Source organism: Chiloscyllium plagiosum, unplaced genomic scaffold, assembly GCF_037043375.1.
Source record: "Chiloscyllium plagiosum isolate Xiang-an unplaced genomic scaffold, Cpla_swu_hap1 HiC_scaffold_18, whole genome shotgun sequence".
NCBI lineage: Eukaryota > Metazoa > Chordata > Chondrichthyes > Orectolobiformes > Hemiscylliidae > Chiloscyllium > Chiloscyllium plagiosum.
Window position 1 is genome coordinate 16,820,054 of NW_028270156.1, and position 16,388 is coordinate 16,836,441.

Genomic DNA, 16,388 nt, shown 5'->3' on the forward strand with positions numbered 1-16,388 from the left:
GAGAGAGAGAGAAATGGGAGATGTAATGGAGGGAGAGAGGGAGGAATGGGAGAAGTGATGGAGAGAGAGGAATGGCAGATGTGATGGAGGGAGAGAGGAATGGGAGATGTGGTGGAAGGAGAGGGAGAGATGTGATGGAGGTAGAGAGGAATGGGAGATGTGGTGGAGGGAGGAAGAGGAATGGGAGATGTGGTGGAGGAAGAGAGAGGAATGGGATATGTGGCGGAAGGAGAGAGAGAGAAATGGGAGATGTGATGGAGGGAGAGAGAGGAATGGGAGATGTGATGGAGGGAGAGAGAGGAATGGGAGATGTGATGGAGAGAGAGGAATGGGAGATGTGGTTGGAGAGAGTGGAATGGAAAATGTGGAGGGAGAGAGGTATGGAAGATGTGGTGGAGGGAGAGAGGAAAGGGAGATGTGGAGGGAGAGAGAGGAATGGGAGATGTGGTGGAGGGCGGGAGAGGAATGGGAGATGTGGTGGAGGGAGGAAGAGACGAATGGGGGCTGTGGTGGAAGGAGAGGGAGAGATGTGATGGAGGGAGAGAGGAATGGGAGATGTGGAGGGAGGGAGAGGACTGGGAGATGTGCTGGAGGTAGTGAGAGGAATGGGAGATGTGGTGGAAGGAGAGAGAGAGAAATGGGAAATGTAATGGAGGGAGAGAGGGAGGAATGGGAGGTCATGGAGAGAGAGGAATGGGAGATGTGATGGAGGGAGAGAGGAATTGGAGATGTGGAGGGAGAGGAATGGAAGATGTGGTGGATGGAGAGAGAGGAATGAAAGATGTGGAGGGAGAGAGGAATGGGAGATGTGGTGGAGGGAGAAAGAGGAATGGGAGATATGGTGGAAGGAGAGAGACAGGAATCGGATATGTGGTGGAGGGAGAGAGAGGAATGGGAGATGTGGTGGAAGGAGAGAGAGAGAAATGGGAGATGTGGTTAAAGGAGAGAGATGGAGGAATGGAGAAGTGATGGAGAGAGAGAGAGGAATGGGAGATGTGATGGAGGGAGAGAGAGGAATAGGAGATGTGGTGGAGGGAGACAGATGGGAATGGGAGATGTGATGGAGGGAGAGAGGAATGGGAAATGTGGAGAGAGAGAGAGGAATGGGAGATATGATAGGAGAGGGGAATGGGAGAAGTGATGGAGAGAGTGGAATGGGAGACGTGGAGGGATGAGAGGGGAATCGGATTTGTGGAGGGAGAGAGGTGGATCGGAGATGTGCAGGGAGAGAGAGGAATAGGAAATGTAATGGACGGAGAGAGAGGAATGGGAGAGAGGGTGGGAAACAAAGGAATGGGAGATATGGAGAGAGAGAGGGGTGGGAGATGTGATGGAAGGAGAGAGAGAGGGATGGGAGATGTGATGGAAGGAGAGAGAGAGGAATGGGAGATGTGATGGAGGGAGAGAGAGGAATAGGAGATGTGGTGGAGGGGAGAGAGAAATGGGAGATGTAATGGGAGAGAGGGAGGAATGGGAGAAGTGATGGAGAGAGAGAGGAATGGGAGATGTGGAAGGAGAGGGAGAGATGTGATGGAAGGAGAGAGAGGAATGGGAGATGTGATGGTGGGAGAGAGGAATAGGAGATGTAATGGAGGGAGAGAGGAATGGGAGATGTGGTGGAGGGAGGGAGCGAGGAATGGGAGATGTGGTGGAAGGAGCGGGAGAGATGTGATGGAGGGAGAGAGGAATGGGAGATGTGGTGGAGGGAGAGGAATGGGAGATGTGGATGGAGAGAGAGGAATGAAAAATGTGGAGGGCGAGAGGAATGGGAGATGTGGTGGAGGGAGAGAGAGAAATGGGAGATGTGGTGGAGAGAGAGAGAGAAATGGGAGATGTATTGGACGGAGAGAGAGAGAAATGGGATATGTGATGGAGGGAGAGAGAGGGAAATAGGAGATTTGATGGAGAGAGTGAAGGGAATGGGAGATGTGATGGAGGGAGAGAGGAATGGGAGATGTGATGGAGGGAGAGAGGAATGGGAGATGTGGTGGAGGGAGGGAGCGAGGAATGGGAGATGTGGTGGAAGGAGAGGGAGTGATGTGATGGAGGGAGAGAGGAATGGGAGATGTGGAGGGAGGGAGATGATTGGGAGATATGGTGGAGGAATAGAGAGGAATGGGAGATGTGATGGAGAGAGAGAGAGGAATGGGAGATATGATGGAGGGAGAAAGGAATGGGAGATGTGGTGGAGGGAGAGGAATGGGAGATGTGGATGGAGAGAGAGGAATGGAAAAAGGGGAGGGAGAGAGGAATGGGAGATGTGGTGGAGGGAGAGAGAGGAATGGGAGATGTGGTGGAGGGAGAGAGGGAAGAATGGGAGAAGTGATGGAGAGAGAGGAATGGGAGATGTGATAGAGAGAGAGAGGAATGGGAGATGTGGAGGCAAGGAGCGAGGAATGGGAGATGTGGTTGAAGGAGAGGGAGAGATGTGATGGAGGGAGAGAGGAATGGGAGATGTGGAGGGAGGGAGAGGAATGGGAGATATGGTGGAGGAAGAGAGAGGAATGGGAGATGTGGTGGAGGGAGAGAGGGAAGAATGGGAGAAGTGATGGAGAGAGAGAGGAATGGGAGATGTGATGGAGAGAGAGAGGAATGGGAGATGTGATGGAGAGAGAGAGGAATGGGAGATATGATGGAGGGAGAGAGGAATGGGAGATGTGGTGGAGGGAGAGGAATGGGAGATGTGGTGGATGGAGAGAGAGGAATGAAAAATGTGGAGGGAGAGAGGAATGGGAGATGTGAGGGAGGGAGAGAGGAAAGGGAGATGTGGTGGAGGGAGAGAGAGAAATGGGAGATGTGGAGGGAGAGAGAGAAATGGGAAATGTAATGGAGGGAGAGAGGGAAGAATGGGAGAAGTGATGGAGAGAGAGAGAGGAATGTGAGATGTGATGGAGAGAGGAATGGGAGATGTGGTGGTTGGAGAGAGAGGAATGGAAAATGTGGAGGGAGAGAGGTATGGAAGATGTGGTGGAGGGAGAGAGGAAAGGGAGATGTGGAGGGAGAGAGAGGAATGGGAGATGTGGTGGAGGGTGGGAGAGGAATGGGAGATGTGGTGGAGGAAGAGAGAGAGGAATGGGAGATGTTGAGGGAGAGAGGAATGGGAGGTGTGGTGGAAGGAGAAAAAGGAATAGAAGATGTGGAGGGAGAGAGAGGGGAATGGGAGATGTAATGGAGGGAGCGAGGAATGGGAGATGTGGTGGAGGAATGGGAGATGTGATGGAGGGAGAGGGAGGAATGGGAGATGTGGTGGAGGGAGAGAGAGAAATGGGAGATGTAATAGAGGGAGAGAGGGAGGAATGGGAGATGTTGAGGGAGAGAGGAATGGGAGGTGTGGTGGAGGGAGAGGAATGGGAGATGTGGATGGAGAGAGAGGAATGGAAAAAGGGGAGGGAGAGAGGAATGGGAGATGTGGTGGAGGGAGAGAGAGGAATGGGAGATGTGGTGGAGGGAGAGAGGGAAGAATGGGAGAAGTGATGGAGAGAGAGGAATGGGAGATGTGATAGAGAGAGAGAGGAATGGGAGATGTGGAGGCAAGGAGCGAGGAATGGGAGATGTGGTTGAAGGAGAGGGAGAGATGTGATGGAGGGAGAGAGGAATGAAAGATGTGGAGGGAGGGAGAGGAATGGGAGATATGGTGGAGGAAGAGAGAGGAATGGGAGATGTGGTGGAGGGAGAGAGGGAAGAATGGGAGAAGTGATGGAGAGAGAGAGGAATGGGAGATGTGATGGAGAGAGAGAGGAATGGGAGATGTGATGGAGAGAGAGAGGAATGGGAGATATGATGGAGGGAGAGAGGAATGGGAGATGTGGTGGAGGGAGAGGAATGGGAGATGTGGTGGATGGAGAGAGAGGAATGAAAAATGTGGAGGGAGAGAGGAATGGGAGATGTGAGGGAGGGAGAGAGGAAAGGGAGATGTGGTGGAGGGAGAGAGAGAAATGGGAGATGTGGAGGGAGAGAGAGAAATGGGAAATGTAATGGAGGGAGAGAGGGAAGAATGGGAGAAGTGATGGAGAGAGAGAGAGGAATGTGAGATGTGATGGAGAGAGGAATGGGAGATGTGGTGGTTGGAGAGAGAGGAATGGAAAATGTGGAGGGAGAGAGGTATGGAAGATGTGGTGGAGGGAGAGAGGAAAGGGAGATGTGGAGGGAGAGAGAGGAATGGGAGATGTGGTGGAGGGTGGGAGAGGAATGGGAGATGTGGTGGAGGAAGAGAGAGAGGAATGGGAGATGTTGAGGGAGAGAGGAATGGGAGGTGTGGTGGAAGGAGAAAAAGGAATAGAAGATGTGGAGGGAGAGAGAGGGGAATGGGAGATGTAATGGAGGGAGCGAGGAATGGGAGATGTGGTGGAGGAATGGGAGATGTGATGGAGGGAGAGGGAGGAATGGGAGATGTGGTGGAGGGAGAGAGAGAAATGGGAGATGTAATAGAGGGAGAGAGGGAGGAATGGGAGAAGTGATGGAGAGAGAGGAATGACAGATGTGATGGAGGGAGAGAGGAATGGGAGATGTTGAGGGAGGGAGAGAGGAATGGGAGATGTGGTGGAAGGAGAGGGAGAGATGTGATGGAGGGAGAGAGGAATGGGAAATGTGGTGGAGGGAGGAAGAGGAATGGGAGATGTGGTGGAGGAAGAGAGAGGAATGGGAGATGTGGCGGAAGGAGAGAGAGAGAAATGGGAGATGTGATGGAGGGAGAGAGAGGAATGGGAGATGTGATGGAGGGAGAGAGAAGAATGGCAGATGTGATGGAGGGAAAGAGAGGAATGGGAGATGTGATGGAGGGAGAGAGGAAAGGGAGATGTGGAGGGAGAGAGAGGAATGGGAGATGTGGTGGTTGGAGAGAGAGGAATGGAAAATGTGGAGGGAGAGAGGTATGGAAGATGTGGTGGAGGGAGAGAGGAAAGGGAGATGTGGAGGGAGAGAGAGGAATGGGAGATGTGGTGGAGGGCGGGAGAGGAATGGGAGATGTGGTAGAGGAAGAGAGAGAGGAATGGGAGATGTTGAGGGAGAGAGAGGAATGGGAGGTGTGGTGGAAGGAGAGAAAGGAATAGGAGATGTGGAGGGAGAGAGAGGGGAATGGGAGATGTAATGGAGGGAGCGAGGAATGGGAGATGTGGTGGAGGAAGAGAGAGGAATGGGAGATGTGGCGGAAGGAGAGAGAGAGAGAAATGGGAGATGTGATGGAGGGAGAGAGAGGAATGGGAGATGTGATGGAGGAAGAGAGAAGAATGGCAGATGTGATGGAGGGAAAGAGATGAATGGGAGATGTTGTGGAGGGAGAGAGAGAAATGGGAGATGTAATGGAGGGAGAGAGGGAGGAATGGGAGAAGTGATGGAGAGAGAGAGGAATGGGAGATGTGATGGAGGGAGAGAGGAATGGGAGATGTGGTGGAGGGAGAGGAATGGGAGATGTGGATGGAGAGAAAGGAATGGAAGATGTGGCGGGAGAGAGGAATGGGAGATGTGGTGTAGGGAGGGAGAGAGGAAAGGGAGATGTGGAGGGAGAGAGAGGAATGGGAGGTGTGGAGGAAGAGAGGAATGGGAGATGTGGTGGAGGGAGAAAGAGGAATGGGAGATATGGTGGAAGCAGAGAAACAGGAATGGGAGATGTGTAGGGGGAGAGAGGAATGGGAGATGAGATGGAGGGAGAGAGGAATAGGAGATGTGGAGGGAGAGAGAGGGGAATGGGAGATGTGATGGAAGGAGAGAGAGAGAGGGGATTGGGAGATGTGATGGAGGGTGAGAGAGGGAATGGGAGATGTGATGGAGGGAGAGAGAGGAATGGGAGATGTGATGGTGGGTGAGAGAGGGAATGGGAGATGTGATGGAGGGAGAGAGAGGAATAGGAGATGTGGTGGAGCGAGAGAGAGGGGAATGGGAGATGTGAGGAAGGGAGAGAGAGAGAGGAATGGGAGATGTGATGAAGGGGGAGAGAGAGAGGAATAGGAGATATGATGGAGGGAGAGCGGAATGGGAGAAGTGATGGAGGGAGAGCGGAATGGGAGAAGTGATGGAGAGAGAGAGAGAGAGGAATGGGAGATGTGGTGGAGGGAGAGATGGGGATCGTAGATGTGGAGGGAGAGGGGGGATTGGAGATGTGGTGGAGGGAGACGAATGGGAGATGTGGCGGAGGGAGAGGGAGATGAATTGGAGATGTGGAGGGAGAGAAATGGGAGAAGTCATGGAGAGAAAGGGGAGAAGTCATGGAGAAAGGAAGGGAGAAGTTGAGGGAGAGAGAGAGGAATGGGAGATGTGGTGGAGGGAGAGAGAGGAATGGGAGATGTGATGGAGGGAATGAGAAAGATGAATGGGAGATGTGATGGAGCGAGAGGGGAATGGGAGAAGTGATGGGGAGAGAGAGTGAGAAATGGGAGATGTGGAGGGAGAGAGGGGAATTGGAGATGTGATGGAGGGAGAGAGAGGAATGGGAGATATGGTGGAAGGAGAGAGACAGGAATGGGAGATGTGGTGGAGGGAGAAGGGAATGTGAGAAGTGATGGAGAGAGGGAGAAGAATGGGAGATGTGGTGAAGGGATAAAAGAATGGGAGATGTGGAGGAGGGAGGGAGGGAGGAATGGGAGATGTGGAGGGAGAGAAAGGAATGGGAAAAGTGATGGATAAATAGATAGGAATAGGAGACGGGATGGAGGGAGAGAGAGGAATGGGAGATGCGATGGAGGGAGAGAGAAATGGGAGATGTGATGGATGGAGAGAGGGAGGAATGCGAGAAGTGATGGAGAGAGAGAGGAATGGGAGATGTGGTGCAGGGAGAGGGAGGAGTGGGAGATGTGGAGGGAGAGAGGAATGGGAGATGTGGAGGGGAGAGAGGAATGGGAGATGTGGAGGGGGAGGGAGGAATGGGAGTGTGGTGGAGCGAGAGAGGGAGGAATGGGAGATGTTATGGAGGGCGGGAGAGAGGAATGGGAGATGTGATGGAAGGAGAGAGAGAAATAGGAGATGTGGAGGGAGAGACGGGATTGGGAGATGTGGTGGAGGGAGAGAAACGGGATTGGGAAATGTGATGGACGGAGGGAGAGAGGAATGGGAGAGAGGGAGGGAAAGAGAAAGGAATGGGAGATGTGGAGAGAGGGATGGGAGATGTGATGGAAGGAGAGAGAGAGGAATGGGAGATGTGATGGAAGGAGAGAGGGTAATAGGAGATATGGAGGGAGAGAGAGGGGATTGGGAGAAGTGATGGAGAGAGAGAGGAATGGGAGAAGTGCTGGAGACAGAGAGGAATGGGAGATATGGTGGAAGGAGAGAGACAGGAATGGGAGATGTGGTGGAGGGAGAAGGGAATGTGAGAAGTGATGGAGGGAGGGAGAAGAATGGGAGATGTGGTGAAGGGACAAAAGAATGGGAGATGTGGTGGAGGGAGGGAGGGAGGAATGGGAGATGTGGAGGGAGAGAAAGGAATGGGAAAAGTGATGGAGAAATAGATAGGAATAGGAGACGGGATGGAGGGAGAGAGAGGAATGGGAGATGTGATAGAGGGAGAGAGAGGGGAATGGGAGATGTGATGGAGGGAGGGAGAGAGGAATGGGAGATGTGATGGAGGGAGAAGGGATTGTGAGAAGTGATGGAAAGAGAGAGAAGAATGGGAGATGTGGTGGAGGGAGAGAGGACTGGGAGATGAGATGGAGGGAGAGAGAGGAATGGGAGATGTGGAGGGAGAGAGGAATGGGAGATGTGGAGGGAGAGAGAGGAATGGGAGATGGGGGAGAGGGAGAGGAATGGGTGAAGTGATGGAGAGAGAGATAGGAATAGGAAAGGTGGAGGAAGAGAGAGGGGGAATGGGAGATGTGATGGAGGGAGAGAGAGGAATGGGAGATGTGGAGGGAGTTAGAGGGGATTGGGAGATGTGATGGAGGGAGAGAGAGGGAATGGGAGATGTGGTGGAGGGAGAGAGAGGAATGGGAGAAGTGATTGAGAGCGATATAGAATACGAGATGTGGCAGAGAGTGAGAGTAATGGGAGAAGTGATGGAGAGAGAGAGGAATAGGAGATGGGATGGAGGGTGGGAGAGGAATGGGAGATGTGGTGGAGAGAGAGAGAGGAATGGGAGATATGGAGGGAGAGGGAAGTGGGAGAAGTAATGGAGAGAGGGAGGAATGGGAGATGAGAGGGAGAGAGATGGGAGATGTGATGGAAGGAGAGGCAGAAGAATGGGAGATGTGATGGAGGGAGAGAGAGGGATGGGAGATGTGATGAAGGGACAGAGAGAGGAATGGGAGATGTGATGGAGGGAGAGCGGAATAGGAGATGTGGAGGGAGAGAGAGGGGAATGGGAGATGTGATGGACGGAGGGAGAGAGGAATGGGAGAGAGGGAGGGAAAGAGAAAGGATTGGGAGATGTGGAGAGAGAGAGGGATGGGAGATGTGATGGAAGGAGAGAGAGAGGAATGGGAGATGTGATGGAAGGAGAGAGAGGAATTGGAGATGTGATGGAGGGGGAGAGAGAGGAATAGGAGATGTGGAGGGAGAGAGAGGGGATTGGGAGATGTAGTGGAGGGAGAGAAAGGGGATTGGGAAATGTGATGGATGGAGGGAGAGAGGAATGGGAGAGAGGGAGGGAAAGAGAAAGGAATGGGAGATGTGGAGAGAGAGAGGGATGAGAGATGTGATGGAAGGAGAGAGAGAGGCATGGGAGATGTGATGGAAGGAGAGAGGGGAATAGGAGATATGGAGGGAGAGAGAGGGGATTGGGAGAAGTGATGGGGAGAGAGAGAGGAATGGGAGAAGTGCTGGAGACAGAGAGGAATGGGAGATGTGATGGAAGGAGAGGAATAGGAGATGTGGAGGGAGAAAGAGGAATGGGAGATATGGTGGAAGGAGAGAGACAGGAATGGGAGATGTGGTGGAGGGAGAAGGGAATGTGAGAAGTGATGGAGAGAGGGAGAAGAATGGGAGATATGGTGAAGGGACAAAAGAATGGGAGATGTGGTGGAGGGAGGGAGGGAGGAATGGGAGATGTGGAGGGAGAGAAAGGAATGGGAAAAGTGATGGAGAAATAGATAGGAATAGGAGACGGGATGGAGGGAGAGAGAGGAATGGGAGATGTGATGGAGGGAGAGAGAAATGGGAGATATGATGGAGGGAGAGAGAGGAATGGGAGATGTGATAGAGGGAGAGAGAGGGGAATGGGAGAAGTGATGGAGGGAGAGAGAGGAATGGGAGATGTGATGGAGGGAGAAGGGATTGTGAGAGTGATGGAAAGAGAGAGAAGAATGGGAGATGTGGTGGAGGGAGAGAGGAATGGGAGAAGTGATGGAGGGAGAGAGAGGAATGGGAGATGAGATGGAGGGATAGAGAGGAATGGGAGATGTGGAGGGAGAGAGAGGAATGGGAGATGTGGAGGGAGGGACAGAGGAATGGGAGTTGTGGCGAAGGGAGGGAGAGAGGAATGGGAGATGTGGAGGGAGAGAGAAGAATGGGAGATGGGGGAGAGGGAGAGGAATGGGTGAAGTGATGGAGAGAGAGATAGGAATAGGAAATGTGGAGGAAGAGAGAGAGGGGGAATGGGAGATGTGATGGAGGGAGAAAGAGGAATGGGAGATGGAGAGGGAGTTAGAGGGGATTGGGAGATGTGATGGAGGGAGAGAGAGGGAATGGGAGATGTGGTGGAGGGAGAGAGAGGAATGGGAGAAGTGATTGAGAGAGATATAGGAATACGAGATGTGGCAGAGAGTGAGAGTAATGGGAGAAGTGATGGAGAGAGAGGAATAGGAGATGGGATTGAGGGTGGGAGAGGAATGGGAGATGTGGTGGAGAGAGAGAGAGGAATGGGAGATATGATGGAGGGAGAGGGAAATGGGAGAAGTGATGGAGAGAGGGAGGAATGGGAGATGTGGAGAGAGAGGGGGATGGGAGATGTGATGGAAGGAGAGAGAGGGATGGGAGATGTGATGGAGGGAGAGAGAGAGGAATGGGAGATGTGATGGAGGGAGAGAGGAATAGGAGATGTGGAGGGAGAGAGAGGGGAATGGGAGATGTGATGGTGAGAGAGTGAGGGGAATGGGAGATGTGGAGGGAGCGAGGAATGGGAGATGTGGAGGAATGGGAGATATGGTGGAAGGAGAGAGAGAGAGAAAGAGGAATGGGAGATGAGATGGAGGGAGAGAGGAATAGGAGATGTGGAGGGAGAGAGAGGGGAATGGGAGATGTGATGGAAGGAGAGAGAGAGGGGATTGGGAGATGTGATGGAGGGTGAGAGAGGGAATGGGAGATGTGATGGAGGGAGAGAGAGGAATGGGAGATGTGATGGTGGGTGAGAGAGGGAATGGGAGATGTGATGGAGGGAGAGAGAGGAATAAGAGATGTGGTGGAGCGAGAGAGAGGGGAATGGGAGATGTGAGGAAGGGAGAGAGAGAGAGGAATGGGAGATGTGATGAAGGGGGAGAGAGAGAGGAATAGGAGATATGATGGAAGGAGAGCGGAATGGGAGAAGTGATGGAGGGAGAGCGGAATGGGAGAAGTGATGGAGAGAGAGAGAGAGAGGAATGGGAGATGTGGTGGAGGGAGAGATGGGGATCGTAGATGTGGAGGGAGAGGGGGGATTGGAGATGTGGTGGAGGGAGACGAATGGGAGATGTGGCGGAGGGAGAGGGAGATGAATTGGAGATGTGGAGGGAGAGAAATGGGAGAAGTCATGGAGAGAAAGGGGAGAAGTCATGGAGAAAGGAATGGGAGAAGTGGAGGGAGAGAGAGAGGAATGGGAGATGTGGTGGAGGGAGAGAGAGGAATGGGAGATGTGATGGAGGGAATGAGAAAGATGAATGGGAGATGTGATGGAGCGAGAGGGGAATGGGAGAAGTGATGGGGAGAGAGAGTGAGAAATGGGAGATGTGGAGGGAGAGAGGGGAATTGGAGATGTGATGGAGGGAGAGAGAGGAATGGGAGATGTGGTGGAGGGAGAGCGGAATAGGAGATGTGGAGGGAGAGAGAGGGGAATGGGAGATGTGATGGTGAGAGAGTGAGGGGAATGGGAGATGTGGAGGGAGCGAGGAATGGGAGATGTGGAGGAATGGGAGATATGGTGGAAGGAGAGAGAGAGAAAGAGAAATGGGAGATGTAATGGAGGGAGAGAGGGAGGAATGGGAGAAGTGATGGAGAGAGAGAGGGAAGAATGGGAGATGTGATGGAGAGAGGAATGGGAGATGTTATGGAGGGTGGGAGAGAGGAATGGGAGATGTGATGGAAGGAGAGAGAGGAATAGGAGATGTGTAGGGAGAGAGAGGGGATTGGGAGATGTGGTGGAGGGAGAGAGAGGAAAGGGAGATGTGGTGGAGGGAAAGAGAGGAATGGGAGATGTGGATTGAGAGAAAGGGGATTGGGAAATGTGATGGACAGAGGGAGAGAGAAATGGGAGAGAGGAAGGGAAAGAGAAAGGAATGGGAGATGTGGAGAGAGAGGGATGGGAGATGTGATGGAAGGAGAGAGAGAGGAATGGGAGATGTAATGGAAGGAGAGAGAGAGGAATGGGAGATGTGATGGAAGGAGAGAGAGAGGAATGGGAGATGTGATGGAGGGAGAGAGAAGAATGGGAGATGTGATGGAAGGAGAGAGGGGAATAGGAAATATGGAGGGACAGAGAGGGGATTGGGAGAAGTGATGGAGAGAGAGAGGAATGGGAGAAGTGCTGGAGACAGAGAGGAATGGGAGATGTGGAGGGAGAGAGAGGAATGGAAGATGTGATGGAAGGAGAGAGGAATAGGAGATGTGGAGGGAGAAAGAGGAATGGGAGATATGGTGGAAGGAGAGAGACAGGAATGGGAGATGTGGTGGAGGGAGAAGGGAATGTGAGAAGTGATGGAGAGAGGGAGAAGAATGGGAGATGTGGTGAAGGGACAAAAGAATGGGAGATGTGGAGGGAGGGAGGAATGGGAGATGTGGAGGGAGAGAAAGGAATGAGAAAAGTGATGGAGAAATAGATAGGAATAGGAGACGGGATGGAGGGAGAGAGAGGAATGGGAGATGTGATGGAGGGAGAGAGTTGAATGGGAGACGTGATGGAGGGAGAAGTGATTGAGAGAGATATAGGAATACGAGATGTGGCAGAGAGCGAGAGGAATGGGAGAAGTGATGGAGAGACAGAGGAATAGGAGACGGGATGGAGGGAGAGAGAGGAATGGGAGATGTGGTGGAGAGAGAGAGAGAGAGGAATGGGAGATATGATGGAGTGAGAGGGAAATGGGAGAAGTGATGGAGAGAGGGAGGTATGGGAGATGTGGAGAGAGGGAGGGATGGGAGAGGTGATGGAAGGAGAGAGAGAAGAATGGGAGATGTGATGGAGGGAGAGAGAGGAAAAGGAGATGTGGAGGGAGAGAGAGGGATGGGAGATGAGATGGAGGGAGAGAGGAATGGGAGATGTGATGGAGGGAGAGAGAGGAATAGGAGATGTGGAGGAAGAGGGGAATGGGAGAAGTGATGGAGACAGATAGGAATAGGAGATGGGATGGAGGGAGAGAGAGGAATAGGAGATGGGATGGAGGGAGAGAGAGAAATGGGAGATGTGATGGAGGGAGAGAGGAATGGGAGATGTGATGGAGGGAGAAGGGAATGTGAGAAGTGAAGGAGAGAGAGAGAAGAATGGGAGATGTGGTGGAGGGACAGAAGAATGGGAGATCTGGTGGAGGGAGGGAGAGAGGAATGGGAGATGTGGTGGAGGGAGAGAGAGGAATGGGAGATGTGATGGAGGGAGAGGGAGGAAAGGGAGATATGATGGAGGGAGAGAGAGAGGAATGGGAGATGTGGAGGGAGAGAGAGGAATGGAAGATGTGGTGTAGGGAGGGAGAGAGGAATGGGAGATGTGGTGGAGGGAGAGAGAGAGGAAAGGGAGATGTGGAGGGAGAGAAAGGAATGGAAGATGTGGTGTAGGGAGGGAGAGAGGAATGGGAGATGTGGTGGAGGGAGAGAGAGAGGAAAGGGAGATGTGGAGGGAGAGAAAGGAATGGGAAAAGTGATGGAGAGATAGATAGGAATAGGAGATGGGATGGAGGGAGAGAGAGGAATGAGAGATGTGATGGGGAGAGAGAGAAGGAGGAATGGGTGATATGATGAAGGGAGAGGGGAATGGGAGAAGTGGTGGAGAGAGAGGGGAAGGGGAAAAGTGGTGGAGAGTTAGATAGGAATAGGAGACAGGATGGAGGGCGAGGGAGGAATGGGAGATGTGATGGAAAGAGAGGGAGGAATGGGAGATGTGATGGAGGGAGGGAGAGAGGGAGGAATGGGAGTTGTGATGGAGGGAGAGAGGAATGGGAAATGTGGAGGGAGAGAGGAATGGGAGATGTGGTGGAAGGAGAGAGAGGAATAGGAGATGTGGTGGAGGGAGGGAGAGTGTAATGGGAGAAGTGGAGGGAGAGAGAGGAATGGGAGATGTGCTGGAGGGAGAGAGTAATGGGAGAAGTGGAGGGAGAGAGGAATCGGAGATGTGGTGAAGGGAGAGAGAGGAATAGGAGATGTGGAGGGAGGGAGAGAGGAATGGGAGAAGTGATGGAGAGAGAGGAATGAGATATAATGGAGGGAGAGAGGAATGGGAGATGTGGTGGAAGGAGAGAGAGAGGAATGGGAGATGTGGTGGAGGGAGGGAGAGAGGAATGGGAAATGAGCTGGAGGGTGCGAGAGCAATGGATGTTGTGGAACTGAAGGGAGAAGGCAGTGGGAGATTTGAAGGTAGAATCAGAGAGAGAGGAATGGGAGGTCTGGAGATTGGGAGAGAGTGGTATTTCAATCCCCCATGATTGCTCTGGAGCCTCCAGAATTAAATATTTATTTTCTGATCACTTCTGTGACAAGACGAGGAGGAAAATGATTTGGACTCAGAAAAATATTGTTTCGCTTTTTTCTTTTTTTCTGTTTCGAAACATTTTGGAAATGGGGAGAGAAGCTTCTTGACCAGTGGAAGACATGTCATCAAATTCCAGGAATGTTGTCGACTGGAGTTAGCAACACTGAGAAAGGTAATGGAAAGGTGGAGAATATGCGGCAAGGGGAGTGAACATCTAGGAGAAAGAACAGTGAAAGCAGGAAATGGGAGAGGGTGAAGGGAACAGTCAAGGGAAACATGAGTAAAATTAGCGTGAGAGGAACATGCTGAAGGATGGATGAGTAAGGAAGGAGAGGTGATGACCAGAGAAAGAGGGATAAGATGAACCCGGGACAGGATAGATTATCTGCAGTGTGGAAACAGGCCATTCTGCCCAACAAGTGCACAACGACCTTCCAAAGAGTAACCCACCCAGACCAATTTCCCTCTGACCAATGCACCTAACACTATGGGCAATTTAGCATGGCCAATTGACCTAACCTGCACATCTTTGGACTGTGGGAAGAAACCGGAGCACCCGGAGGAAACCTACAGAGACACAGGGAGAATGTACCAACTCCACACAGACAGTCGCCCGAGACTGGAATTGCACCTGGGTCCCTGGTGCTGTGAGGCAACAGTGCTAACCACTGAGCCACCGTGAGTTTAGAAAAAGGAAAGAATTGAAGGATGTGTTGTTTGATTGAGATGAGGTAAGGTGAGAGAAGACTTGTGAAAAACTGATGATTTGGGCACATGCTCCTTTCTGCATTTACACTTGATATACATTTCCTATTACTGAGAAACTAGATCGAAAAGCACTTTTGAAATACATGGGTGCTGTGGATAACTACAGACTGGTTCCACAGGACTTACCAAATTCAGCAAAGGAACTAAAAGGCCTGCTCCTGTTCCAATGCTCCCCAGGGATTCTTTAGCATGAATTGGAGGATCGAAGGTGGCATGGAGGAACAGAGCAGGTAAGAGAGGTGATGGGACAATTACATAAATCTGTCTCACCACGCTGTCCTAAAAAAAATTCAGATTTAATTTAACTTGAATAAACTATTGATGTTTAACCTCTAATTTTAATGTTTCAACAGGAAAGATGAAACTGTGAATACAGTTCACATCTTTACAACCTGGGCTTGAAAATCTTCTCTTGTGGGAGAAGCTAACAGCTGTCCAATAAGAGCTAAATAGATTGATTTATGTTATGGTGAAATATGTAACATACAAACACACAAAAAAGATAAAAAATAGAGTAGGTCACTTGGCCTTTCAAGTCTGCTATACAATAAGATCGTGGCTGATCTGATTTTAACCTCAACTCTTCACTCTTGTATGCCTCGAAGTGTTTCCTGACTGGGAGGGAACATTCCTGTCTGGCAATTGTTGCATGGTGTCCTTCATTTGTTGTGTGTGTTGGCCAATATACCATGCTTCGGGGGCATTCTTGCCTGCAACATATGAGATTGGCAACGTTAGCTGAGTCACATGAGTATCTGCCATGTTCATGGTGTGTGGTGTTTCCCATGTGTGGTGATATCATCTGTCGATATTTTGACATGTCTTGCAGAGGTTACTATGCAGATGCTATGATAACAGATGAATGGACACAGTGCAACAATTGCCAGACAGGGATGTACCCTCCCAGTCGGGGAACACTTCAGCAGTCAGGGACATTCAGCCTCCAATCTTTAGGTCAGCATCCTCCAAAACAGCCTTCAAGATACACGACAATGCAGAATCGCCGAGCAGAAACTGATAGCCAAGTTCCGTACCCATGAAGACAGCTTCAACTGTGAACTTGACTTCCCATCATGTTACATGTGACCCCACCACACTTCTGTGTCTGTAAAATCTTCCTTACTGTCCTGTTTTGACACCATCACCTTGTTATGTTTTCTGTACCTTAATTAGTTTGTACAGTTTTGGACTACTTATTACTTTGTTTGACCCTCAGCATGCGATTCTTGTACCTATCATGTGCCTATCATATTATTCCAGATATTTAGTTTGTCTCCAGCACCACCTTATTAATTTATTATAATTATCTCTCTGCCTCATTTAATCAGATTATAGGACACCCCTTCGCTTGTTATTCAACAGTTGATACTTTACTCACACTATCTAACATTCTTGGTCTCCTGCAGAGATATTATGTGACACCCACTCACACCAGTTGTATGATCTTTTGATCTCTCTGCCTATAAATTCTGTGTCTGTGTGCACTTCTCTCTCACTACACTTGACAAAGGGGCTGCGCTCCGAAAGCTTGTATGATTTCAAATAAACCTGTTAAACTGTAACTTGGTATTATGTGACTTCTGATCTTGTCCACCTCAGTGCAACACCAGCACCTCCAAATCATGGCAATAAAACATAACATTATTAGCTTTCCCGATTATGTACAATAGCCCCATACTAACCTTCTGTGATTCATGTACAAAGACACTCAGATCCCTGCATCTCAGAGCTCTGCAACCTCTCACTATTGAGATAATGTGTTTTTTATTCTTTCTGCCAAAACGGACAATCTCACCCTTCCCCACATTATACTCCATTTACCAAGTCTTTGCCAACT

At 50.9% G+C, this 16,388-nt stretch overlaps 1 long non-coding RNA gene across 4 annotated transcripts in view; it reads left to right on the plus strand.

The window, feature by feature from the left end:
- Positions 1-16,149, plus strand: part of LOC148146856 (uncharacterized) — a 60,276-nt gene extending 44,127 nt beyond the window's left edge. Inside the window, exons 2-4 of one of the 4 annotated variants that reach the window (XR_015760112.1) lie at positions 13,883-13,955; positions 14,605-14,781; positions 14,905-16,149. This is a non-coding gene — a long non-coding RNA (uncharacterized LOC148146856). The remainder of the gene's footprint in view (positions 1-13,882; positions 13,956-14,604; positions 14,782-14,904) is intronic. The other 3 variants (XR_015760114.1, XR_015760111.1, XR_015760113.1) reach the window with 3 other exon arrangements.
- Positions 16,150-16,388: the final 239 nt, after the last annotated feature.